Source organism: Bubalus kerabau, chromosome 14, assembly GCF_029407905.1.
Source record: "Bubalus kerabau isolate K-KA32 ecotype Philippines breed swamp buffalo chromosome 14, PCC_UOA_SB_1v2, whole genome shotgun sequence".
NCBI classification, from domain to species: Eukaryota; Metazoa; Chordata; class Mammalia; order Artiodactyla; family Bovidae; genus Bubalus; species Bubalus kerabau.
Window position 1 is genome coordinate 79,620,710 of NC_073637.1, and position 26,706 is coordinate 79,647,415.

At 42.5% G+C, this 26,706-nt stretch overlaps 1 long non-coding RNA gene across 2 annotated transcripts; it reads left to right on the forward strand.

Moving 5' to 3' along the window:
- The first annotated feature begins 414 nt into the window (after positions 1-414).
- LOC129627114 (uncharacterized) lies at positions 415-9,683 on the forward strand. 2 transcript variants are annotated; one of them, XR_008702422.1, is made up of 3 exons: positions 415-913; positions 8,153-8,349; positions 8,821-9,683. It is a non-coding gene; the product is annotated as an uncharacterized LOC129627114 (long non-coding RNA). The 2 variants fall into 2 exon arrangements; XR_008702423.1 differs by lacking the exon at positions 415-913 and adding an exon at positions 5,308-5,380.
- The last annotated feature ends 17,023 nt before the right edge of the window (positions 9,684-26,706 follow it).

The window sequence follows — 26,706 nt, forward strand, 5'->3', positions numbered from 1 at the left end:
TTTTCAACCTAGATGAATAAATATATTATTGTTGCCATCTTAAATTTGAAAATTAGCAATTATTATCTCCAGGGGATCTTCCAGACCCAGGAAGATATGTATATATGCCTCCAATAAGATTTTAAAAAACTATTTCAAGTAGAACTCATATAAGAGGTCTATACTGATTAAGAAAGCAGGGTTAATTTTAAAGTTTGGGAAATTGTAATAACTTAGTAAATAGATATCAGTCATTTGCTCTATGCTGCAAAGACCAACTAGAAACGTACGCGTTACTCAGTTGAACTTAACTTTTTTAAATTGTTAGCACACGGTGGTCAGTTGCCCAAAATGATAAGCAAGGCTGGCAAAACAAAATAAAAAAAAATTAATATAAAAATTGAAACACTTGTCTATTCACTCATTTACCGTCTATCTCGCTAGGATACAAACCCCCTGAGGGCAGCACTGACGTCATTCTCCGGGAAACCAGTGTGGATGACGTTATAAAGTAAGAAAGGGAAGCACTCCTTCACAGCCTTCAGTCCGCAAGGATGCTCCTGAAGCAGCCGGGGCACCGCTAAAGAGCATAGTCTTAGGACCCGGAGAATCTAATGAACGCCGTGGCCTGATCATGGTGGGGCCAACGGCTCTCTGAAGTAAAAGTAAATGAACAGCACGCTTATGTTTTGGTTGGAATCTAGGAAAAGAGGAAACAGAGAGCACAAATCTGCCAGGATTATAGCAAGAGAGAGAGAGAGAGAGGAGACAGGAATGGTCCCAGCTGCTGGGGCTTGAATTCTTTCTGGATCCAGGAAGTCTTCACTAGTCTGGCTTCCTCTGCTCTGAGCACATGCACGTCAACTTGCTCTCCGCTCACTCATCCGTACAGCAGCCCTTAAGAGCTTACAGTGGGCCAGCAACTGTGTTCGGGGTAAGGACACGTGAGCAGCGCCATCTCTGTATCTTGGCTGGAAAGGGGTGGGAGAGCATGACTAAGGTGTGCTCACACGCCCCATAACTGCTCCTGCTGCTTCTTCCTTTTTAATGTGTAATTTGAGATCCTGTACAGTTGGTTAACTTCGGGCAGTTACCTAGAACTAGATAACAGGATTATAACTGAGAAACTAACAATTTTTAGAGCTGAAAAATTAAGAGCTGAATCCATCAAGTGACTGGTATTTCTTTGTTGTTCAGTCACTCAGTCGTGTCCAACTCTTTGCGACCCCATGGACTGCAGCACTCCAGGCCTCCCTGTCCATCACCAACTCCCGGAGCTTGCTCAGACTCATGTCCATTGAGTCGGTGATGCCATCCAACCATCTCATCCTCTGTCATCCCCTTCTCCTCCTGCCTTCAATCTTTCCCAGCATCAGGATCTTTTCCAATGAGTCAGTTCTTCATATCAGGTGGCCAAAGTACTGGAGCTTCAGCTTCAGCATCAGTCCCTCCAATGACTATTCAGGACTGATCTCCCTTAGGATGGACTGGTTGGATCTCCTTGCAGTCCAAGGGACTCTCAAGAGTCTTCTCCAACACCACAGTTCAAAAGCATCAATACTTCGGCGCTTAGCTTTCTTTATGCTCCAACTCTCACATCCATATATGACCACTGGAAAAGCCATAGCTTTGCCTAGATGGACTTATGTCAGCAAGTAATGTCTCTGCTTATTAATACACTATCTAGGTTGGTCATAGCTTTCCTTCCAAGGAACAACTGTCTCTTAAATTCATGGTCGCAGTCACTGACTGCAGTGATTTTGGAGCCCAAGAAAATAAAATCTGTCACTGCTTCCACTTTTTCCCTTCTTTTTCCATGAGGTGATGGGACTGGATGTCATGATCTTAGTTTTTTGAGTTCCAGGTCTCCTTTTTCACTTTCCTCTTTCACCCTCATCAAGAGGCTCTTTAGTTCCTCTTCCCTTTCTGCTATTAGAGTGGTGTCATCTGCATATCTGAGGTTGTTGATATTTCTCACGTCAGTCATCAATCGTAATACCAGCTTGTGATTCATCCAGCCCAGCATTTTGCAGGATGTACTTTACATATAGGGCTTCCCAGGTAGTGCTAGTGGTAAAGAACCCCCCTGCCAACACAGGAGATGTGGGTTTGATCCCTGGTTCAGGAAGATCCCCAGGAGGAGGGCATGGCAACCCTCTGTCCATGGAGAATCCCATGGACAGAGGAGCTTCACAGGCTACAGTCCATAGTGTAGCAAAGAGTTGGACATGACTAACGCAAATTAGCACAGTACTGAGTCACTTTGCATATAAGTTAAATAAGCAGAGCAACAATATACAGCCTTGACGTATTCCTTTCCCAATTTGGAACCAGTCTGTTATTCCATGTCTGGTTCTAACTGCTGCTTCTTGACTCGTACACAGGTTTCTTAGGAGATAAGCAAGATGGTCAGGTGTTCCCATCTCTTTAAGAATTTTCCACAGTTTGTTGTGATCCACACAGTCAAAGTCTTTAGTGTAGTTAATGAAGCAAAAGTAGCTGTTTTTCTGGAACTCCCTTGCTTTCTCAATGGTCCAATGAATGCTGACAATTTGATCTCTGGTTCCTCTGCCTTTTCTAAATCCTTTTGTACATCTGGAAGTTCACAGTTCACATACTGCTGAAGCCTAACTTGAAAGATTTTGAGCATAACTTTGCTAATATGTGAAGTGAGTGCAACTGTATGGTAGTTTGAGCATTCTTTGGCATTGCCTTTCTTTGGGATTGGAATGAAAACTGACCTTTTCCAGTCCTGTGGCCACTGCTGAGTTTTCCAAATTTGCTGACATATTGAGTGCAGCACTCTAACAGCATCATCTTTAGGATTTGAAATAGCTCATTTGGAATTCCATCACCTTCACTAGCTTTGTTCATAGTGATGCTTCCTAAGGCCCACTTGACTTCACACTTCAGGATGTCCTGCTCTAGGTGAGTGACCACACCATTGTGGTTATCCGGGTCGTTAAGACCTTTTTTGTATAGTTCTTCTGTGTATTCTTGCCACCTCTTTTTAATCTTTTTTTTCTGTTAGGTTCTTACCATTTGTATTCTTTATCGTGCCCATCTTTGCATAAAATGTGCTCTTGATATTTCCAGGTTTTTTTAAGAGATCACTAATCTTTCCCATTCTATTGTTTCCTTCTATTTGTTTGCATGGTTCATTTAAGAAGGCCTTCGTATCTCTCTTTCTATTCTCAGGAGCTCTGCCTTCAGTTGGGTAGGTCTTTTCCTTTCTCCCTTGCTTTTTGTTTCTCTTCTTTCCTAAAGTGGTTTTGGTCACTGCCTCCTGTACAATGTTACAAACCTCTGTCCATAGTTCTTCAGGCGCTGTGTCTACCAGATCTAATCCCTTGAATCTATCCATCACCTCCATTGTATAATCATAAGGGATTCGATTTAGGTCATACCTGAATGACCTAGTCGTTTTCCTTACTTTCTTCAACTTAAGTCTGTATTTGGCAATAAGGAGCTCATGACCTGAGCCATGGTCAGCTCAAGGTCTCTTTTTCTTGCTGACTGTATAGAGCTTCTCCATCTTCGGCTGCAAAGAATATAATCAACCTAATTTTGGTGTTGATCATCTGGTGATGTCCATGTGTACAGTCATCTCTTGTGTTGTTGGAAAAGGGCATTTGCTATGACCAGCACGTTCTCTTGACAAAACTGTTAGCCTTTGCTCTGCTTCAAGGCCAAACTTGCCTATTATGCTGGCTATCTCTTGACTTCCTACTTTTGCATTCCAATCCCCTATGATGAAGACATCTTTTTTGGTGTTAGATCTAGAAGGTCTTGTAAGTCGTCATAAAACTGGTTAACTTCAGTTTCTTCAGCATCAGTGGCTGGGGCATAGACTTGGATACTGTGATTCTGAATGGTTTGCCTTAGAAGTTAACCGAGATCATTCTGTTGTTTTTGAGATTGCACCCAAGTACTGCTTTTCAGATTCATCTGTTGACTATGATGGCTACTCCATTTCTTCTAAGGGATTCTTGCCCACAGTAGTAGAAATAATGGCCATCTGAATTAAATTTTCCATTTCCCATTCATTTTAGTTTACTGATTCCTAACATGTCTATGTTCACTCTTGCCATCTCCTACCTAACCACTTCCAGTTTACCCTGATTCACAGATCTAACATTCCAGGTTCCAGTGCAGTACTGTTCTTTACAACATCAGACTTTACTTTCACCCCCAGACACATCCAGGACTGAGCATCATTTCCCCTTGGGCCAGCTGCCTCATTCTTTCTGGAGCTGTTAGTAATTGCCCTCCACTCTTCCCAGTAGCATACTGAACACTTCCCAACCTGGGCGGCTCATCTTCGGTGTCCTATCTTTTTGCCTTTTCAGACTGTCCATGAGGTTCTCGTGGCAAGAATGCCAGAATGAGCTGCCCTTCCCTCCTCCAATGGACCACATTTTGTCAGAACTCTTCACTACGAGCCATCTGTCTTGGGTGGCCCTGCACGGCACGGCTCATAGCTTCACTGAGTTACATGAGCCCCTTCGCCATGACAGGGCTGTTGTTTACCATATTCCAAGAGCTATTTCACTTTTTAAAATTTCAAAATTAGAACTACAGCCTCTAAAAAAATTCCATGTTTGAACAATGAATAATCCACCAATGTTTAAGCTATTTATGTATCAAATGGTAAATATTAATTGATTGCTGGTGGTTTATAGTTTTATTGAGATTTTGCCTACATAGGGCTTCTCTGGCGGCTCAGACAGTAAAGAATCCGCCTGCAATGAAGAAGACCTGGGTTCAACCCCTGGGTTGGGAAGTTCCCCTGGAGAAGAAAAGGCAACCCATTCTAGTTTTCTTGCCTGGAGAATCCCCACGGACAGCGGAGCTGGCGGGCCACAGTCCATGGGGTCACAAAGAGTCGGACACAACTGAGCAACTAAGCCCGCCACCTTCGCCTACATATAGCATAATGCCATATCACGGTATTTTCCATATCCTCCAAAAAAATCATCCCCCAAAAATATGCTTTTAACTGAAACTTTCCTGGTGGCTCAGATGGTTAAGCATCTGCCTACAATGCGGGAGACCTGGGTTCAATCCCCTGGGTTGGGAAGATCCCCTGGAGAAGGAAATGGCAACCACTCCGGTACTCTTGCCTGGAAAATCCCATGGACAGAGGAGCCTGGTAGGCTATAGTCCACGGAGTCGCAAAGAGTCGGACACAACTGAGCGACTTCACTTCACTTTAACTGAAACATACATTTATTGATTACTTTCTGTGTGTTAGGTGCCATGCTAGGGAGATGAGTAAGACACAGCTGTTGCTCATTTTAGCTGAGTGGAAAGAAACAGCTGGCAGTCACAATGCAGTGTGGGAAGTTCTGTAGGAAGGAGGTCGGGGATGCTCCAGGACCTGACTGGAGGAGCCAGCCAGGTGAGATTCCCAGAGAGATGGGATCCTGTCTGGTTTCAGAAAAACCAGAAGCTCGGGTGAGAGCACTGTTGTCTTTCCTCATCTGATTACTATTTCCCTTACTATGGCCAATAGGAGTTCTTCCTCTGAAATTTCTTCCTGGGTGAATTTCGTGTCCACCTGTCCCCCTTTTACAGGATCATTAAAATTCTGAAAGGCAGCTCCCCCAGGTTAACCTTGGCTGTGCAGCAGCCCAGCCAAAAAAGCCCCGCCAGGACTGTGCAGAAAGCTCCCTGCCTGTGGTTCTGTGACTGGTGGGATTCAGAGATAGCTTGAGGAAGAACTGCTTCTTTACAAAATGGAAACCACTTTATTCAAATTAAAGTGACCTGCTACAGAAGTATCTGTGTTTTTTATTGCTTGTATTAGCTATGGTGATCTCCACCTTTTAAATAATTTAACCCCTCAAATCACCATGAAACATCCCCTTCATATATTGTGAGAAAAAAAGAATGAGAGTCATGACCTATATTTATGCAGCTTCTGGATCAGAGGAATACAAAGGCCCTTATGGTGATTTCCAATTAACCCTGGTAATTTCATTGTGATCTAGATAGCAATGAGACCCTCGCTTATGGGTGAAGGCACACGCTACCCATCACAGACCCAGCGTCAAAGGTGGAAACAGACAAACTGATTCCACTGATTAACCCAAGGTAGAGGGAAAATGAGAGAAAGAGAGAGGGGAAGAGAGGGAGTGAGAAGACCCAGATCATCACTGCACAAATTAGAGGAAGAATTTTTCGTAACTAAGGTTTTTTATGATGAAGTACAAGCTAATCAGTTCTTAGTCTAAAAGTCAGAATGGATAGCCTCAGTTTTTTTGCTTGAGATATCATAAACAGTATCAAACTACTATAGGGGGTATAAACTTTGTACTTAGAAACCTTGGACTACTATAGTGTACCTACCACATCAATCATGTCTGTTAATACAGGTTCATAAAGTTGAGGGCTTGAAATACAATTTAATACATGTAATACTCCCCTCCCTTATGCATTTACTAAAATGTTCTGATGAATCACTTTTATGAAGTTAAGAAAGATGAGGAAGAAATGGAATGGGCGTTTCATTTTTGCTGACAACATAACATTATATAAACACAAGAAGACATTATTACTTATCTAAATCTAAGCTTAGTGAATAAATGGGGGATTCCCCGGTAGACCAGTGGTTAGGACTCCATGCTTCCACTGCAGAGGGCCTGGGTGTGATCCCTGGTTGGGGAACTAAGATTCCTCAAATCAAGTGGCAAGGCCAAAATAACGAATGCATGAAGACTTCTAAATAAGGATTTTTATAATATAACTGTATTTTTCATTAATAAATACAGCATCATCCTAACGTTAGACTAAAAATAAAAAAAAATTATCAGAAGCCTTTAAAGGTATTCCAAAATATGATTCTCTCTAATTTTCTCTTTCATCTACTTTTAAACTTGGTATCATCTATTCTTTGGGCAAGAAGTATACTTGAAGGAGGATTAAATGTTCGTTTTCAGGAAACGCTCTTTTCTACTTCATTCAGTTAACAAATATACTAGTTTTTGTTTTTTTTTTCCGGTTGGCCCATTATTTATTCACAGTGTGAAAGACCTTATCCTGTGGACTAATCAAACACAACTTTATTACAAGTTCTAGCAGAGTACTAACAAGGAACACACAAGTGTTTCAAACGTGGAAGATAAGAAGAGCCATCCACTGATTCATGCTGGTGTTTGGCAAAAACCAACACAATCCTGTAAAGCAATTATCCTTCAATTAAAAATAAAGAAATTTTTTAAAAGAGAAGAAGAAGGCGCCATCCAATCATTCAAGCTCCTCACCTCCAACCAAGAAAAAAAAAAAAAAGGTAGCGCCAACCTGATTTGTCGTCCGTGTCATCAAAGTCAACGTTGAAGGAGTGGCCACTGTTACTGATGATTTTAGCTGAGCTGGCGTCGTACTTGATACCAAGAGGTCGGAGGGAAGAATCATATCTCACTTCTTTGGTTTTAATCTCAATCGGAGATTGTTGATCCCCATCAGCAATAGGGAAAAATTCATTCCAATGAACAGGACCTTCAATACACAGGACCAAGCAAAAAGGAAACAATAAGTTATTTCATTCAACCAAAGGCTTGTTGAGTACCACGTGCTGTACTTGACTTTGACGAAAACACACAGATGAGTAAAAAACGACCTTTACCTTCAGGACTTTAACATCTAACTGTTTTGCTTCATTTTACAAGACCAAGTGATTTTACTATAAGTATGCAAACCTCTTGGTTTGCCTGAATTCATCTTCAGTTAAACTCACCCTTGTTGACAAAAGAGTATGTAAGTTTCATAAAGTACTTTGCAAATGCCTTCTACCAAACTAAAAACAACAGCACAGTTCATCACTGAAAACAGCCAGACTCAGTCTCAGCTCCAAGAACGAACTGTGACCATGCCACAGGCCAGGCTCATGAGCTAAAAGAACTAACGTCACGGAGAAAGCGGTCTAGTGAAGAAAGGGTGTCGTTCTTTCAAATGTTCTTCCCACTTCTCTTCATTCACTGTATCCCTGGATATCAACAGTGCCTCAATTTAATTTCCTGTAAATAATGTGCAACAGACAAACTAAGGAAATATATAATTTTTTCACATAGCATAATCCATATAAAATGACTACACCATATCAGGAAATATAATATGGTTGGTTTTCTGCAATAGAGTCAAGTAACAATTTATTTCTCTTTCTATATTCCAGGAGGTCCTTCCATGGTTGTTTTGCCAATACTACATTTGAGTTCCCACTCAAGGAACAACTGTCATCCCAGTCCTGCATTTATAGTCAAAATTGCATTAAGTTCCCAAATTAAGCATGTTTGGTAAATTGAGGAGAACCAAAATCAACAGCAAGACGCAACTTCAAATAAGCTCCAAGCTAGCCTCCAGACTTTACAGGTTAGAGGTTCTTCTCACCTTCTCTTCTCTGCCTGCAATTCGCACAACATCTACCAAGCCAGTAGAGAAGGCTGCTGACTAAGCTTTTCCCTGCTCACTAAGCAACTTACCTGATTTTTTTAAAACTCAAGTACTTACTAAAATGACACAGCATGACAATGAATTAAGCATTTGCTACTGACAACACAAAATATTTTTTTAAAGATAAGATTTAGAATGAAATTTCAAGAAGTGCAAATATATCAGAGTTATCAACAGCTTCAGTCTCTAAATCAAATGTTCCTTCTTATTCATCTTCCTTGCAAAGGAGATAGTATAAATTCTTTACTTCATACATGCATCAGGTAGAAAAAGTCAGAACATGAATACAGAACCACACACATAACTTAGACGTTGTTCTCTTATGAATCATACACTTTGGACTTGGAAGCAACTTGAAAACCAAAATTCTTTGGTTACATCTTATTACAGGAAGGTGCTGCTGCTGCTGCTGCTAAGTCACTTCAGTCGTGTCTGACTCTGTGCGACCCCATAGACGGCGGCCCACCAGGCTCCTCTGTCCCTGGGATTCTCCAGGCAAGAATACTGGAGTGGGTTGCCATTTCCTTCTCCAATGCATGAAAGTAAAAAGTGAAAGTGAAGTCGCTCAGTCGTGTCCGACTCTTAGCGACCCCATGGACTGCAGCCTACCAGGCTCCTCCGTCCATAGATTTTCCAGGCAAGAGTACTGGAGTGGGGTACCATCGCCTTTTCTGAGGAAAGGTACTACATTTCCTTATTTACTAAGTACTGTCATTCACCTTTCTAGCACTCTTTTTGTAAACAAGCCAGTCCTTTTCCAATGTGAAAAAAAAAAATGTTCTATTTCACTGCCCTCAAGTATGCATTAACCTATTGAGAATCAGACTTTAAATATACGTGTGTGTCATAGTATGTTGTTAACTATTTTTCTAATTAGGAAAGAGTTTCTTTCTACTCTTAATCCCCTTATGCTTCTATTTCCAGTTCTTTACAGCCAGAACTACTTTTTAAAACAGAGGCAAACCAAAATAAAACAAAAATAATATCATTTTGCATCAGTCAATATTATCTATTAAACACGATGTTATGTTCATTTCCCTGCCTCTTAAAAACGCCCCTTCCTCTTTTATAAATTCTCCATAACATGCAACTTTGAAACTTATCTAAACACAGGTGTAGAGATACATGGTAGTTCTTTCATTGATTCAGGAACTTTTGAAGACCCTTGGAGATGTGTAGTTTTCAATGACTGTCATGTTTCCTAAACCAAACTAATAAAATTGCCAAAGGTTCCTGGAAGAAGTTCTCAGTCATCTGTGAAGGTGGTGGCATCTTCCGATGCCTCCCCTTCGATGTTCCATCTATCGTTGCTACTATTCCCAGTTTGCTTCCTTTAATCTCCTCATTCACTGCTTTTGCCAGTCTAAACTGAAAACAAGCAACAGAGCTTGCCCAGTCAGGAAACAACATATGAACAGGATTTTGCCAAAGTTGATCTACTTAAAGGCGTGGTCCTCAGAAAGCTACTGAATTTAAAATCAGGGAGTGTTAGTAGTATCCAGCTCTTTGCAAATCCAGGGACTGTGGCCCAACAGGTTTGTTTGTCCGTGGGATCTCCCAGGCAAGAATCCTGGAGTTTCATTTCCTTCTCCAGAGGATATTACTGACCCAGGGATCGAACCTGGGTCTCCTGAATTGCAGGTGGATTCTTCACTGTCTTAGCCACTGGGAAGTCAAAAGCAGAGAACAGCCCTACAATTCTTAGCGGAAATATAAAATAATTCCTTGTTAATGGCTTTTCTACAAAGGATCTTTCTTTTATGCTTTCAATTTTTAATTTTTTCCTCCAGTTTTATTGAGATGCTATTGACATACAGCACTATGTAAGTTTAAGGTGTACAGCGTAACAATTTGACTTACAATACATAACCCATGATATGATTACCACGAGTTTAGTGAACATCAATCACCTCATATCGATACAGAATTAAAGAGCAGACAAAATATGTCTTCACTGTGATGAGAACTAAGGCTCACTCTCTTAACTTTTATACATAACATACAGCAATGTTAACTATATGTATCATGTTGTCCATTAAATCCTTAGTACTCAGTTATTTTATAACTGGAGTGATCACCTTCATCCAGTTCCCCCCTCCCACTCACTCTGGTAGTAACAACCATAAATCTGGCCTCTTTCTCTATATGCCTGTTTGTTTCTGAAGCATAATTTATCTACAACATGACGTTAGTACCCAGTGCACAACATAGCGATTTGATATTTTTATACACTTCAAAATGACCACCATAAGTCTAATTACCATCTCTCAGCACACAAAAACATTACATGATGTTTCACCACATTCCCCACTCTGTACATTTCATCCTCATGAGTCATTTATTTTGTAACTGGAAGTCTGTACCTCTTAATCTCCCTCACATATTTCTAAGATGGATTTTTAAAACTTCAGATGCACTTCACTGGAACCAATATTTTCTAACCTATTAAAGAGTAATCAATATTCATTGATTGAAAATACCCCTTCCCTTCCTAATCATAGTGAGGGCACTGTTAACACCTAGAAACTATTAAATAGGGAAGATCCCCTGAAGTAGGACATGGCAACCCACTCCAGTACTGTTGCCTGGAAAATCCCATGGACAGAGGAGCCTGGTGGGCTACAGTCCCTGGAGTTGCAAAGAGTTGGACAGGACTGAGCATGCAGCCACCCAACTATTAAATAACAAGAAAAATTATTCCAGCAGAGGGAAATTAAAAGAAATTTCAATTTTCCCAAACATAAATTGAAGATTAGCAAAATGTAAGACTATAATTGTAGTCTCACTCAAAGAGAAATCCACCTAAATATATTTTTCATTATTAAAACTCTCACTTGCTGCCATTTTTCAACTGGCAAGTTTATCATAGTCTCAAAAATGCTACAATTAGAAATGAAACTCTTCTGTTTCTTTGTGAAAGTAAGCTTTCTATAAAACTAAGTGTATAATACTGCTCAATAATATGCATGTTGATCCAAGGAAAGGATTATTACTATTATTATTCACAGATCTAATATTGAGAGTAAGACTTTCATGGTGTTGCTTTGCACATAATGGCTATTTGAAATAATCAGTTTAATGTAAAAATAAGAAAAAATAGTTTACTTTTGATAACTTAGAATATACAAGAAGAAAAGTATACGTATTATTACTGTTGCTCCCACCAATAAACATGTTTTGACCAACTCTTTAAAATATCAATGATCCGTTGCTAACCGCCAGTCTCTGCAAGAATGAGTGTGGAAGGAGAAAGAAAAAGCGTGGAAAAGTAGTTTAAAATATAACTTCACTTCTCAAAAAGAACCTAAAATCTTGCTAAAATCAGCAGTTCCAGACAACCACCTGCAGGCTGCTGGGGGAACAGTTAATAGTAACAGCTATTAAGAAACCTGCGGGGCATTGGTGGCCAGGAAGACAGCTTAAATCTCAGTGCTGCGATTCAAGTCATTAAAATTTCTTAAGTATATTGTCACATCTTGGCCATGATTTGCCTCCCCTAAATGAATAACGAGTTTAAAGGAGTAAAAAAGCAAGCTTGTCCTCAGCTCATAGAAGTCTGCCGTCAGATCTGTTGTGAACTGCGAGCCTTTGACGGGTCGCTGGTTACTGCTGGGGGCAGCTCTCCGCTGGTCGAACGCCAGGGAGCGGACGCGTCTGAAGGTGGGGGGCCGGGGTGTGTGGACCGGGGTCACCCGCGGCGCTGTCCGCGTCTACACGGCGTTCAGACTCCCGCAGCCCCCCGCGCGCTGTCCGCGTCTACACGGTGCTCAGCCCCCCGCGGTCCCCGGCGCTGTCCGCGTCTGCACCGCGCTCAACCCCCTGCGGCCCCGCGCTCGGCTCCGCGGAGCGCCGCTGTCTCCAAGGAGGACCCCAGAAGCCCCCCGGCGCGCGGAACCCCGTCCACCCACTCCGGGCTCACCGTCGCGCTCGCCGTAGCCCCAGCTGAACCCCGACATGGCCCCTTGCGGCGGAGCCAGCGGAGGGCGGCCCGGCTCCAGGCCCCGCGGCCCCGCCCGCCCTCCTCCGCCCGGCCCTGCTCCGCCCGCCCCGGGGCCGTGTAGGGGTTCAGCTGGGGGCGCCCTGGAGCCGCGGCCGGGCGCGGGGCGCGGGGCGCGGGGCGCGGGGCCCGTCCGGTCGGTTTGATCCAGGGGGAGAGACTGTGCTCGGCGGGGAGGCGGGGGCAGCAGACGGAGAGACGGAGAGGGAGGAGGGGAAGGCGGCCCGGCGGGCTGCTTCTGAGCAGGGGTCCTGCTGCAGGGGAAGGGCTGCCCCAGGGCCGTCGAGGACCGGGGAACCCCCCGGGCTGTTTAATGCAGTTTCATTTAATGTTTAAATGCAGTGTAGTTTATGAACAGATTTATGCAAAGAGCTTCGTAATTGGCATGAAACCCAAGGCGATGGCACCCCACTCCAGTACTCTTGCCCATGGACGGAGGAGCCTGCTAGGCTGCAGTTCATGGGGTCGCGAAGAGTGGGACACGACTGAGCGACTTCACTTTCACTTTCATGCATTGGAGAAGGAAATGGCAAGCCACTCCAGTGTTCTTGCCTGGAGAATCCCAGGGACAGGGGAGCCTGGTGGGCTGCCGTCTGTGGGGTCGCACAGAGTCAGACACGACTGAAGCGACTTAGCAGCAGCAGTAGCAGTTAAGTTTCTCAGTCGTGTCCGACTCTTTGTGACCCCATGGTCTGTAGCCCGCCAGGCTCCTCCGTCCATGGAATTCTCCAGGCCAGAATACTGGAGTGGGTAGCCTTCCTTTCTCCAGGGGATCTTCCCGACCCAGGGATCAAACCCAGTCTCCCGAACTGCAAGCTGACGCTTTACCATCTGAGCCACCAGGGAAGCCCCTGATTGGCATGACCATTGGGTAAACCCTGATAGTTCAGTTGGTAAAGAATCTGCCTGCAATGCAGGAAACATTGGTTTGATTCCTGGGTCAGGAAGATCCACTGGAGAAGGGATAAGCTACCCACTCCAGTATTCTTGGAATTCCCTTGTGGTTCAGCTGGTAAAGAATCCGCCTACAATACGGGAGATCTGGGTTCCATTCCTGAGTTGGGATGATCCCCTGGAAAAAGGAAAGGCTACCCACGCCAGTATTCTGGCCTGAAGAATTCCATGGACTGTGTAGTCCATGGGGTCACAAAGAGTCGGACAGGACTGAGCGACTTTCACTCACTCACTGCATAAAAGACTAAAAGAATGTTTGAAAATCTTTCATTTTCTCTTGCCATCCATGTGGCTGCTGCATAAAGTGGTAATTGCAAGTCCCCGGAGGTCCAGCTTTAGGAAACTGCTCATTGTTCAGGGACCACTAACTAAGGATCAGTTTGAAGCGTTCTTTGGACTTGAGGTAAATGCTCTGTAGTCAGCCAGTGGCTCCTTCTGCTTGTACAGATCTTAATGAGGCTAGAATGCAGCAGAATAGAAGAGAATGCGATGAAATACAATAAACAATGCTTCTTTTGCACCTAGGAGAAGGCCAGGCTTTCATATTCCATATTCTATGGCATAACTGGATTCATTTATGCCAATAATATAATAGGACCAAACTTTCAAAAATAAGGTCTAATCGATATTCATTTTTCACCACAGAAGACAATATTCACACATATATGGGTACATATAGGGACTTCCCCCATGGCTCAGACGGCAAAGCATCTGCCTACAATGCAGGAGACCCAGGTTTAATCCCTGGGTCAGGAAGATCTCCTGGAGAAGGAAATGGCAACCCAGTCCAGTGTTCTTGCCTGGAGAATCCCATGGACGGAGGAGTCTGGTAGGTTACAGACCATGGGGTTTCAAGAAGTGAGACACGACTGAGCAACTTCACTTTCACTTTTCACTTCCCAGGTGGTGCTAGTGGTAAAGAACCTGCCTGCCAGTGCAGGAGATGTAGGAGATGTGGATTCAGTCCCTGGGCCAGGAAGATCCCCTGGAGGAGGGGATGACAACCCACTCCAGTCTTCTTGCCTGGAGAATCTCATGGACAGAGGAGCCTGGTGGGCTACAGTCCACAGGGTCGCACAGAGTCGGACCCAACTGAAGTGACTTAGTACGCATACATGGGTGTATATAAGATATAAAAGTATTTATAACATATACATGTGTAAGATACATATAAGTATCTTAAACTTATTTAAGAATGTTGTCTTGAAAAGTTAAGTCTGGGTTACTCAGTAAGTGCCCTAAGTCTACACTAAGTCTATAGATATAGCTGGGGATATTATGAATGTTGTAAAGAAGATTGTGAATGCTCGAAACTCCACAAGCCACCTTCTCATGGCGTCCTTGTCTCAGATCAACTGTCTCCTATTCTACCAAATCAAGGAGCCTCTCTGTAAGGAGCTTGGTGTCCCCGTTTCCAGCAACCCAGATGACTTAGCACTTCAAGGTTAATGATGGTCTATCTGGTCAGTTCCTAGTGCTCAAGAATAATCCTTGGATAAATGAATAAATGAATGAATGGACCAAAATTGTTAAAGAAGTTCCAATTAGTGGGCTTAAAATCCTTCCCAAATTATTCATTTCACTGCTTAGGTTCACAGTGTCCTCTGGCTTGAATTTATTGTGTACTCTATCCAGTTTTCCAAAAGAGCAAGCTAACTATTGGAATCAGACTGCCGTTTACAGATACTGGTTAGATAATCTGTAGAGCATCGGCACAATCAGCTACTGTCAATATTTGAAAAGAATGAAGAAGATCTCCATAAACAGAGACAGGGTGAGTCCTGGGACAGATCCAATGGGGGGAAAAAAGAAGACGAAAAATAAGCAAAGGTGCAAAGGAATGTATGTAGTATGCTACATTTTCTTATCTTTAAAAAAAGAAAAGAATTTCAGACTATCTGGTTTAGGTTGGGTAGTTATACTGAAAGGAAGTGATGGGAAAGAGTATGTCACGGAGCACGTTGATCTTTCTGTCGACCATTCGGAGGTCGTGCGTGGGACTGGCTGAGTCTTGCCACACGGTCAACCTTAGATCTGTATGGGGTGGCACCGCTGTTTATGGGCCGGTCTAAAAGCCCTGTCAAGGCCAGGAAAGTACTATCAGCAGAACTTCTGGGTGAGGACACGTTACGTGTAAGTGACAGTTGACCTGCCTTTTGTCATTAAAAAATATCAGTGGTTGATTGCATCTTCAAGCCTTCTCTTTCATTCTGGATCACTATCAAGTGGAAAATAAGGGGCTTATCACACTCATAAGCTCATACCTTGGTTATCTGTAGCTTCAGTTCAGTTCAGATCAGTCACTCAGTCGTGTCTGACTCTTTGCGACCCCATGCACTGCATGCAGCATGCCAGGCCTCCCTGTTCATCACCAACTCCCAGAGCTTACTCAAACTCGTGTCCATTGAGTCGGTGATGCTATCCAACCATTTCATCTGTGGCTTAGGGAATGGTATTCTCACAACCATCTGCTGGATGATAGAGGCTGACCTTCTAAAGATTTTAGCTTTAACTACTTTACCAACTGAGCTATCAGGGCTTCCATGGGTTGGGAAGATCCCCTGGAGAAGGGATAGGCTACCCACTCCAGTATTCTTGGGCTTCCCTGCTGGCTCAGCTGGTAAAGAATCTGCCTGCAGTGCAGGAGGCCAGGATTTGATCCCTGGGTTGGGAAGATCCTCTGGAGAAGGGAAAGGCTACCCACTCCAGTATTCTGGCCTGGAGAATTCCATGGACTATATAATCCATGGGGTCGCAAAGAGTTGGACATGACTGAGTGACTTTCACTTTAACACAAACATATATAAAACTATTGTATTTTCCTTCTTTAGTAAATGATACTAAAATAATCATGGGCTTCCCAGGTGGCTCAATGTTATAGAATCCATCTGCCAGTGCAGGAGACATGAGTTCAATCCCTGGGTCAGGAAGATCCCCTGGAGAAGGAAATGGCAACTTGCTCCAGTATTCTTGCCTGGGAAATTCCAGGGACAGAGGAACCTGGTGAGCTACAGTCCATGGGGTTGCAAAGAGTCCTATAGGATGGACAGGCTGAGCATGCACCCACACATACATATTTGCAGATTTTCTAAAAAAAACAAAAAATTATAAACCACAAATTACCAAAAATGGTTCCCTATAGCGGATGGCTGAGGATGGGGTGTAGGTATAGAGATGAGAGTGAGATTTCTCAGTACATCTTTTTAACTTTCTAGTCATACATGTTTTATATTTTCAGAAAAATTAAAGATAAAAAGCAAAACCTAAAATTGAATTTTGGAAGAAAGTACTGAATTTAACTGTATATTAATGTGATAATGTAATGGCACAGAAAAAAAAGTATGTTTTGAATAGAGTACTCTGGTTGTATATCCTTAGTAGAATATATTACATACTAAGAAGAACAACAAAACAGTCTTGAACTTTACTGCCAGATTTAATTTTGATCATACTGTTAGTGTTGTGATTGAGAAATCATTTTTGTGTACACTTCTTATGTTAAAACCAATAAGTAAATATATTGTTTTCCACATTGACTTTCATTCTGGCTAATACAAATATGGAATGCAAAAGCTAAGATGAACACTGTGGTACTGGATTTGAACATTCTGTTCACTGATGCCGAAGCAATAATACCCCAAAGACAGGGAAGCTAAGAAAACAAACTTTATAGCTCATCGTTTATGGATCTCTTGTAAGGCTGAATGCCTGATTTTATATTTGCAACTTTGCATTCCTCTTTTTAAAAAAGACAGGTTCCAAAATTATTGGGTTGGCCAGAAGTTTCATTCACTTTTTTGTAAGATGGCTGTAGTAGCACCTGTTGTCTTTAACTTCACCGACGGCACTCCACACAGCGCCGTTTAGTTGTCTAACTTCACCGACGGCACTCCACACAGCGCCGTTTAGTTGTCTAACTTCACCGACATCACTCCACACAGCGCCGTTTAGTTGTCTTTGACTTCATTTGAAACAATTTTGTAAGTTGAATTGTGTCAACATACATTTTAAAAATGATCAAAATTGGTGAGTGTTTGTGTAGCCATTAATATTGAAGATGGAAGAAAAAAGTAACATTTTCAGCATATTATGCTTCATTATTTCAAGAAAGATAAAAATGCAACCAAAATTTTTAAGAAAGATTTCTGCAGTGTGGAGAAGGTGCTGTGACTGATCAAACAGGTCAAAAGTGGTTTGTGAAGTTTCATGCTGGAGATTTCTCACTGGCAGGTCAGATAGTCCTGTTGAAGTTGATAGCGATCAAAATCAGACATTAGTTGAGAACAATCAACATTGGGTTAGGGTTAGGGATAACCAACATAACTCAAAATATCCAAATCAAGTGTTGAATATCATTTGCACCAGCTTGGTTATATTTATCACTGTGATGTTTGCATTCCACATAAATTAAGTGGAAAAGAACCTTCTTAACTCCTATTTCTCTATGTAAACATAAGGAAAACATTCCATCTTTATGGATTAAAGATCTAAATGTAAGACTGGAAACTATAAAACTCCTAGAGAAAAACACAGGCAGAACACTCTCTGACATAAATCACAGCAAGGTCTTCTATGACCCACCTCCCAGAGTAATGGAAACAAAAACAAAAATAAACAAATGAGACCTAATTAAACTTAAAAGCTTTTGCACAATGAAGGAAACTATAAGCAAGGTGAAAAGGCAGCCTTCAGAATGGGAGAAAATGATAGCAAATGAAGCAACTGACAAAGAATTAATCTCCAAAATATACAAGCAGCTCAATTCCAGAAAAATAAATGACCCAATCAAAAAATGGGCCAAAGAACTAAACAGACATTTCTCCAAAGAACACATAAAAATGGCTAACAAACACATAAAAAGATGCTCAACACCACTCATTATCAGTTCAGTTCAATTCATTTCAGTCATTCAGTCGTGTCTGACTCTGTGGCCCCATGAACTGCAGCATGCCAGGCCTCCCTGTCCATTACCAACTCCCGGAGTTTACCCAAACTCATGTCCATTGAGTCAATGATGCCATCCAACCATCTCATCCTCTGTAGTCCCCTTCTCCTCCTGCCCTCAATCTTTCCTAGCATCAGGATCTTTTCAAATGAGTCAGCTCTTCACATCAGAGAAATGCAAATCAAAACCACAATGAGGTGTCATCTCACACCGGTCAGCATGGCTGTCATCAAAAAGTCTACAAACAATAAATGCTGGAGAGGGTGTGGAGAAAGGGGAACGCTCTTGCATTGTTGGCAGGAATGCAAACTAGTACAGCCACTATGGAGAACAGTGTGGAGATTCCTTAAAAAACTGGAAACAGAACTGCCATACGACCCAGCAATCCCACTGCTGGGTATACACACTGAGGAAACCAGAATTGAAAGAGACACGTGTACCCCAGTGTTCATCACATCACTGTTTACAATAGCCAGGACATGGAAGCAACCTAGATGTCCATTGGCAGATGAATGGATAAGGAAGCTGTGGTACCTATACACAATGGAGTATTACTCAGCTATAAAAAAGAGAATATTTGAGTCAGTTCTAATGAGGTGGGTGAAACTGGAGCCAATTATACAGAGGGAAGTAAGTCAGAAAGAAAAATACCAATACAGTATATTAACGCATATATATGGAATATAGAAAGATGGTAACAATGACCCTATATGTAAGACAGCAAGAGAGACACAGATGTAAAGAACAGACTTTTGGACTCTGTGGGAGAAGGCGAGGGTGGGATGATTTGAGAGAATAGCATTGAAACATGTATATTATCATATGTGAAATAGATGACCAGTCCAGGTTTGATGCATGAGACAGGGTGCTCGGGGCTGGTACACTGGGATGACCCAGAGGGATGGGATGGGGAAGGAGGTGGGAGGGGGGGTTCAGGATGGGGAACACATGTAACCCGTGGTGGATTCATGTCCATGTATGGCAAAAACCACCACAATATTGTAAAGTAATTAGACTCCAATTAAAATAAATTAATTTTAAAAATAAATAAAATAAAATTATATGATGAAAGAAAACATTCCATTTTTAAAACAAATTGTGATGGGTGATGAAAAGTGGATACTGTACAATAATGTGAAAAAGAAAAGATCTAAATGAACCACCACCAACCACACCAAAAGCCAGTTTTCATCCAAAGAAGGTGATGTTGTGTATATAGTGGGATTGGAAGGGGGTCTTCTATTATAAGCTCCTTCTGGAAAACCAAATGATTAATTCCAGCATGTACTGCTCCCAATTAGACCAACTGAAAGCTGCTCTCGACGAAAAGTGTCTGGAATTAGTTAACAGAGAAAGCATAATCCTCCATCAGGATAATAAAAGACTCCGTGTTTCTTTGACGACAAGCTTGGCTGGGAAGTTCTGATTCATCTGCCATATCCACCAGACACTGTACTTTCAGATGTCTATTTATTTCAGTATTTGCAAAATTCTTTTAATGAAAAAATGTCAGTTCCCTGGAAGACTGCAGAAGGCACCAGAACAACTATTTGCTCAAAAAGATAAGTTTTGGGAAGATGGAATTATGAGGTTGCCTGAAAAATGGCAGAAGGTCGTGGAACAAAATGATGAATGCATTGTTCAATAAAGTTCTTGGTGAAAATGAAAAATGTGTCTTTCATTTTGGCTTTAAAAAAAAAAAGGCAGGAAACTTTTGGCCAACTCAGTATATTAGCTTCAGACTCCGCAAATCTGCACCTCCCTCTTGCTGTGGAGCACCGGGTACCCAGATTGCTCTTTACAAGGACTCAGAGTCCCTTGGAGAAGTGGCTGCTTTCAGAAACAGAACAAGGAAAAATTGAGGTGAGCCTAGAACCTATTTTTATGCCAGAAACCTAGAAAGTGTTCAAAAACTGAGTCAAGAGAATGAGACAAGCCACAGAACTGGAGAAAAGGCTTTCAAAGGGCTGCTGTCCAAGACAGACACAATACTCTTAAAACTTAACGGGAAGAAAATCACTTGGTTTTTCAAATGTGCTAAAGAGCTTAACAGGCACCTCACCAAAGAAGATATACAGATGGCATACCGGCTAAGTCACGTCTCACGTCTGACTCTTTATGAGCCTATGGACTCTAGCCCTGCAGGCTCCTCTGTCCACGGGATTGTCTAAGGTTCTTCACCACTAGCGCCACCTGGGAAGCCCTATTGGATGGCAAATAGGCACATAAAAGAGGCTGCACATCAACACGTCATCAGGGAAATGCAGATTAAAACAAGATACCACCTATTAGAACACTGACAAGACCAAACGCTGGCAACGATGTAGAGCAAAATGAACTCTCATTCATTGTTGCTGGGGATGCAAAATGTACAGCCATTTCAGAAGACAGTTTGGCAGTTTCTTACAAAACTAAGCATGCTCTTACTGTACAATCCAGCTATTACACTACTTGTTTGGGATTTACCTGAATGAGTGGAAACGTGTGTCTTCACAGAAGTCTACGCATGGATGTTTATAGCAGCTTGATTTATAATTACCAAGACTTGGAAGCATCCAAGATGTCCTTTAGTAGGTGAGTAGATAATATTTAGGAGTAAGAAGAAATAAGCTGTCATCATGAAAAGACATAGAGGTACCTGAATTGCATACTGCTAAGTGAACGAGGCCAATCTGAAATGTCTACATACTGTATGATTCCAACTATATGATGTTCTGAAAATGAAAAAACTATGGAGACAGTAAAAAGGTTGCCGAAGGGGCGCCAAGATGAACAGGCAGAGCATAGACCATTTTCAGGGCGGTGAAATCACCTGGAACCGTACAGTATCCATACAGTATCACCACCAGTGAAACAGTGTGTGATACTGCTATGATGAACACATGTTATTACGAATTTGTTCAAATCCACCAAACATAACACCAAGAATGAACCCTAACATAAGCGGTGGTCCTTAGGTGATGACGATGTGGCAAGGTAGGCTCATCAAAGATACCCTCTGGTGGGAGACCGTTGAAAATGGTTGAGGTTACGCACGTGTAGGGGTAAAGGGTGTTTGGAAACTCTCTGCACCTTCCTCTCAATTTTGCTGTGAACCTAAAACTGCCACCCCAAAATAAATCATTACAAAATGGACCCATAAAAAACTAATAGGGTCATGTAAAACACATACGCCTCCCCCACCCCACCACCACCATATGGTCTAGCTTGCAGGAGGTCCCACTGCCAAATTTGGGACAATTTGGCCATCAGAAAGAAAAATGATAATTATCATTAAATGATAATTTAATACATTAAACCTCTCCTTCACATGTCCAGGGGTCCATAGTGATACAGAACGAGAGAGACAGTGAGAGAGCATGAACTTCCTTATGAGAGAATAGCAACTCCTACAGATGAAATGATAGAATTTTAAGCAACCATTTTTGCAAGGCCAATGTTATGCCTATTTCTGGCAAGGATCAGTAGCGGGTGCTAAAACTTCTGGGTGGAAGACTTTATTATTGGTGAATAAGATATTCACACTATCTAGGATTAAGAGACAAAAGGTACATATCAACAAAACACAATGTGTAAATGCTTAAAAAACCCACAATGTGTGACCTCGGTTACATTGTAGACTGGGGGGAAAGCTGTCACAGATGCTTTGGGGATGAATGGAGAAATATAAGCACAGATGCTGTGTGATATTATTGAAATGACGTTAATTTTCATAGGTGAGACGGTGGTACTGGGAGCACTTTAGGAAATGAACGTTCATAAGGCTGAACTACCTGATGCTACCTCACTTATTAACTGAGTCTCAGTCAATACCTGGGACATTCATTGAGGGATGTTTGGATGCTAATAATGCCATCCTTGCCATTTTTCTGTGGGTTTTAGCTTTCCAAAAGAATCTGTGGGGACAAAAACCTTCTACTTCCTCAAAGCAATGAACCTATTAACTTGCTAAGTAATTGTATAACTCTGTGTGGACTTTCATTAACAAGAAGCCTCTGTCTGAGATCACAATCATCAAGTAAAGTGAGGTTTGCACTAGTCAGAGAACCCAGAAATCCTGACCAAGGACATGCTCATGCCCTCTACTTCACCCTTGAATGAGTTAATCCAATACAAGTTTCCTTTGCAGAAAAGCACGCTTAACTCACCTCTCCTCATTGAATCAGATATTGTACGTATGTGAGGCACTCCTACCTAAGTTACCACCCTAGCCATGCAAATATTTGATTAAACATAGCAGCATATTAAAGAAATATCAAAGTATGAATTAAAATTCTTTTGTTAGGGGATATACACAGACTCTTTCTCTGAAATACACATTTTTCTTCAGGGATTCTTTTTACAAAGTCTAAATGTCAACTGAAGTGGCTATTTTCATCTGACTTTTGGCCGTGGTTTAGTCACTAAGTCGTGTCCGACTCTTGTGGCCCCAGGGACTGAAGCCCACCAGGCTCCTCTGTCCAGGGGATTCTCCAGGCAAGAATACTGGAGTGGGTTGCCATGCCCTCCTCCAGGGGATCTTCCCAACCCAAGGATTGAACCCAAGTCTCCTGCACTGCAGGAAGATTCTTTACCAGCTGAGCTAGGAGTTACTGATCAGGAAACCGACACGAGCAAGGTTCCCTATTCCTCGCTTACCTAGAGGGGCAAGCCCCACAGGCAGGAACACTGCCTCAGTCTGCAGAGTCCCAAGTCCAAGGTGCTCTCACTTTGCTCCCATTTCCTGTAGTCACCAAGTCCTTGATTTGTGCCACTGAGACTGATTAACTGAGAGACTGTCTTATCATTTGCTTTGTTTGATGTCTTGCATAAAGTGTTGATTTTATGGAGCTGATACGGTATGCCGGTTTCGCTGTCTTTAATTTTCAATTCCTAAGGTTATCCTGAGGTTAGAATTGTGTAAGGCAGGCTCTCCAGGAGATCACACTGAGGCCCAAAGGGGCTAAAGGTCTTGTTCAAGGGACTGAGATTTCACACCTGGTTGAGAACTCTCAGATCAGAACTGGAAAGGTGTCTATCAAGAGGCAGCTCTTAAGTCACTTCCCAGATTACAACTTTTAGAAGCTAAACAGTTTGTCCCTTGGGATCAGAGAAGAGCACATTGCTAAAACCCTGCCTTCTACATTTTTGGTCTTTTCTTTAATCTCACATTGCTTTGTAAAGCAGTAGAAATATGTATCCATACCCTATTTTATAGTATTTTGTGTCTTATTTGAACATAGTATAAAAGCAGATAAAGTGTGACAAAGGAGAGCCAAGATTACTTAAAAGAAAAGGAAGTTGCATAAACATCAGAAGTTGTAAACATTACAGTGTTGAAAAGTCCAGATAATTGATGCCAAAATAATTCAAGTGCCAAAGAATTTAGTTATTCCTTGACTTGGAATGAGTAAGTCAATGTCACTCGATTCCTGCCAACATTTTGAAACATAATGACAGAGATAAATTCAGGTGCTAACAGACATTCTGTCATCAGCTCTTCTAAAGCTTATTTATCCTGTTTTGTCCTCTAGGAAAGGGCAGTCTATTCTATCAAGAAGGGTACCCATATCTCTATCTCAGTACCAAGCAAGGCTTGATAAGCCTCACGTGGATCCCACCATTCCACTACTGAAGGTCTGATGCACTACCCTTGCACACCCAACAAAACCTCCCACTCCACATACCATTATATCCTTTATAACCGACGTTACCAACCCCATGCCATCATTGCCATCAGCATACTAAGAATGTGTTCTAGAATTTTCTCTCTTAGGGGGAAGTTTCTCCCAGCACATTCCTACAGCTCCCATTGGCTACCCACCCATTGTCTCTGGTGTTTCTTAGGTTTTTCTCTCCATGTGTATTCAGTCACTCAGTCGTGTCTGACTCCCACCAGGCTCCTCCGTCCTTGGAATTTTCCAGTCAAGAACACTGGAGTGGGTTGACATTTCCTTCTCCAGGGGATCTTCCTGATCCAGCGATCGAACCTGTGTCTCTTGCATCTCCTGTATTGGCAGGCAGATTCTTTACTGCAGCACCACCTGGGAAGCCCTTTTCTTTCTCTATTCAACTATATTAGTAAGTTTCATCCAGAGATACAGGCGCACACAGTGTGGGCGTGTCTGTGTTGTAAAGACGTTTATTATAAGGAATCGGTTCACACAATTATGGAAGCTGACAAGTCCCCAGATCTGCAGGATAAGCCAGCAAGCTGAGGACCCTGAAGAGTCAATGGTGCCGACCCAGTCTGAAGGCTGGCAGGCGGTGACCCAGGAAGAGCCAGTGTTTCAGTCCCAGTCCGAGGGAGGCGAAAAGCTTCTGTCCTGGTTCATAGGTGGTCAGGCAGGAGGAAGTTTGCCTTACTTGGGAAAGACTCAGTCTTTTTGTTTCATTCAGGCCTTCAGGTGAAGGGGAAGAGCCACACACCTTAAGCAGGACAATTTGCTTCACTCCATGCACTGATTTCAATGCCAATTTCATGCAAAAACAGCCCCACAGAAACACCCAGGGTGGTGCTTGACCAAACATCCTGGCAACCCAGTCAGGCTGACAGAAGAAACTAACCAGCACACAAACCTTTAAATTTGGGGGGACTGGGCCTCCCCCTAGGACCTCTGCTCTCTCTGGATGCTCTTCTAGGTCCCTCTATCAATTTCTAGGATATAATTTCCAGAGATCAGATATCCACTTTTGCTGGATATCCACTAATGATGGATAATGCTCTTCCAGCATTATCCACATTTTACATTCTCAACTGTTTGCATTTTTTTTAGAAAAGTGAAAATAAAAGTGATGTTTGTTTAAGTGATGTGTCTTATTTAACCCGATATATCCAAAACCTTATTGTTTCAACATGAATTAATAGAAAAAAATATTGAGTGTGCCAATTATCAGTTTATTAGATTGATTAATATTAGATTAAATGTCATATGAAATTCAGCGTTGAACTACCTGCTCTGTGATAACAGAGCTTTAAGAGTCTCTTTGCAACAAGCACAAGGATGTTTGCTCCGTGGAGGGCCCCTAAGGGGGGAGGCTGTCTTCCTGGTTCTGGCGTTTTCTTCTTGCTCCTCTTGGGCCCCTGGCGTGAGTGCTCTTGCAGGGGCGCCTTGCCGCAGCCTCACACCAAGCGTGTGCAGTCACTCGGCAAGCTCACAGCCTCTGCCCCAGCCCAGCGATTGTCTCTCTGCCCCTTCTAGGGTGGACCCCACATGGCCCAGCTGCCATGCCACCCTGTTGGCACAGAAACATCCCCACTCGCTGTGCCCAGCTGCTCACCAGCCTCAGGCGGTCTGCCCCACGGACAGCATCCACCACGGTCCTCGTGACCAGGACCCGTACCGTACACTCTAGGCTGTGTATCGCCCTGCCCAGAGCTGATTTCCCGTCCCTGAGTCCCTTTTGCAACCTGCACGCCAGATGTATTCCTTTGTACCCTGGAAGGGTGTTTCTGCTTGCCTGGCAACCACGGACCAGCTCCCATCTGGGCCACCCTTGAAACTTCTCTTCTGTCCAATGGGCTGCAACCAGGCTTCTCCATTGATCTGAGTCCTAACTTCAGAAAGGAGGCCAACCGCCAAGCTTGTCTTCCTTGGAAACTCTCCCTTAGCCAAAGGGTGTTCCTGAGTGTTCTCTGACTTTTAGAGTGTTCTTACTTCCTTTTAGAGTTAATAATTCTTTATAGTAAATGTTTCCTGTTCAAGTTATTGTGTGATTTCTGTCTCCTGGTTGGATCTTAAGTGAAACAATATATCTTCTACATTCTTTTTTCTTAGGGAGTCTTCTAAATCAGTTTTGTATTTTACTCTTACGGACTGTCTGTTCGGCCCGCCTTACTGTAAGTGACTGACGGCCGTGTGGGCTCAGTGCTACTGTACTGGGCAGCACAGTTCTAGATCCCCTGGACTGTACTCAGTGGCTGCAAGTTCAGGTGTCCACAAAGGAATGACTTCTCCCCTCCTCCGCCCCATTCTCCTTCTCACAAATTTCTCTCTGTCATTAAGTGGCACTACCACACACTCAGGTGCACAAGTCAGAACCTTGCTACTCATATTTCCAACTTGGCTCTCCCCCCTCACCTCTAAATTTTATCAATTTTTACTCCTAAACAACCTGTTGATATGACAAAAACAGAAAAGAAAGAAAACTTCACTTTAAACATATAATGAAGTTCAAAAGACGTATAATTCTATAAAGGTCTTTATGCTCTTTCTTCCTAACCAAAACTTCAGTTTCTTAAAAGGCATCAACATTCCATATTCATAAGGATGCAGTGAAATAGGCATGTTCATACACTGTTGGTAGAAACGTAAAATATATGTTTCTATTTCTGGAAACAATTTGGTAAATTAAGTATTTTAAGTATTTATAATCTTAGATCTTATTCCTCGTCATGCTC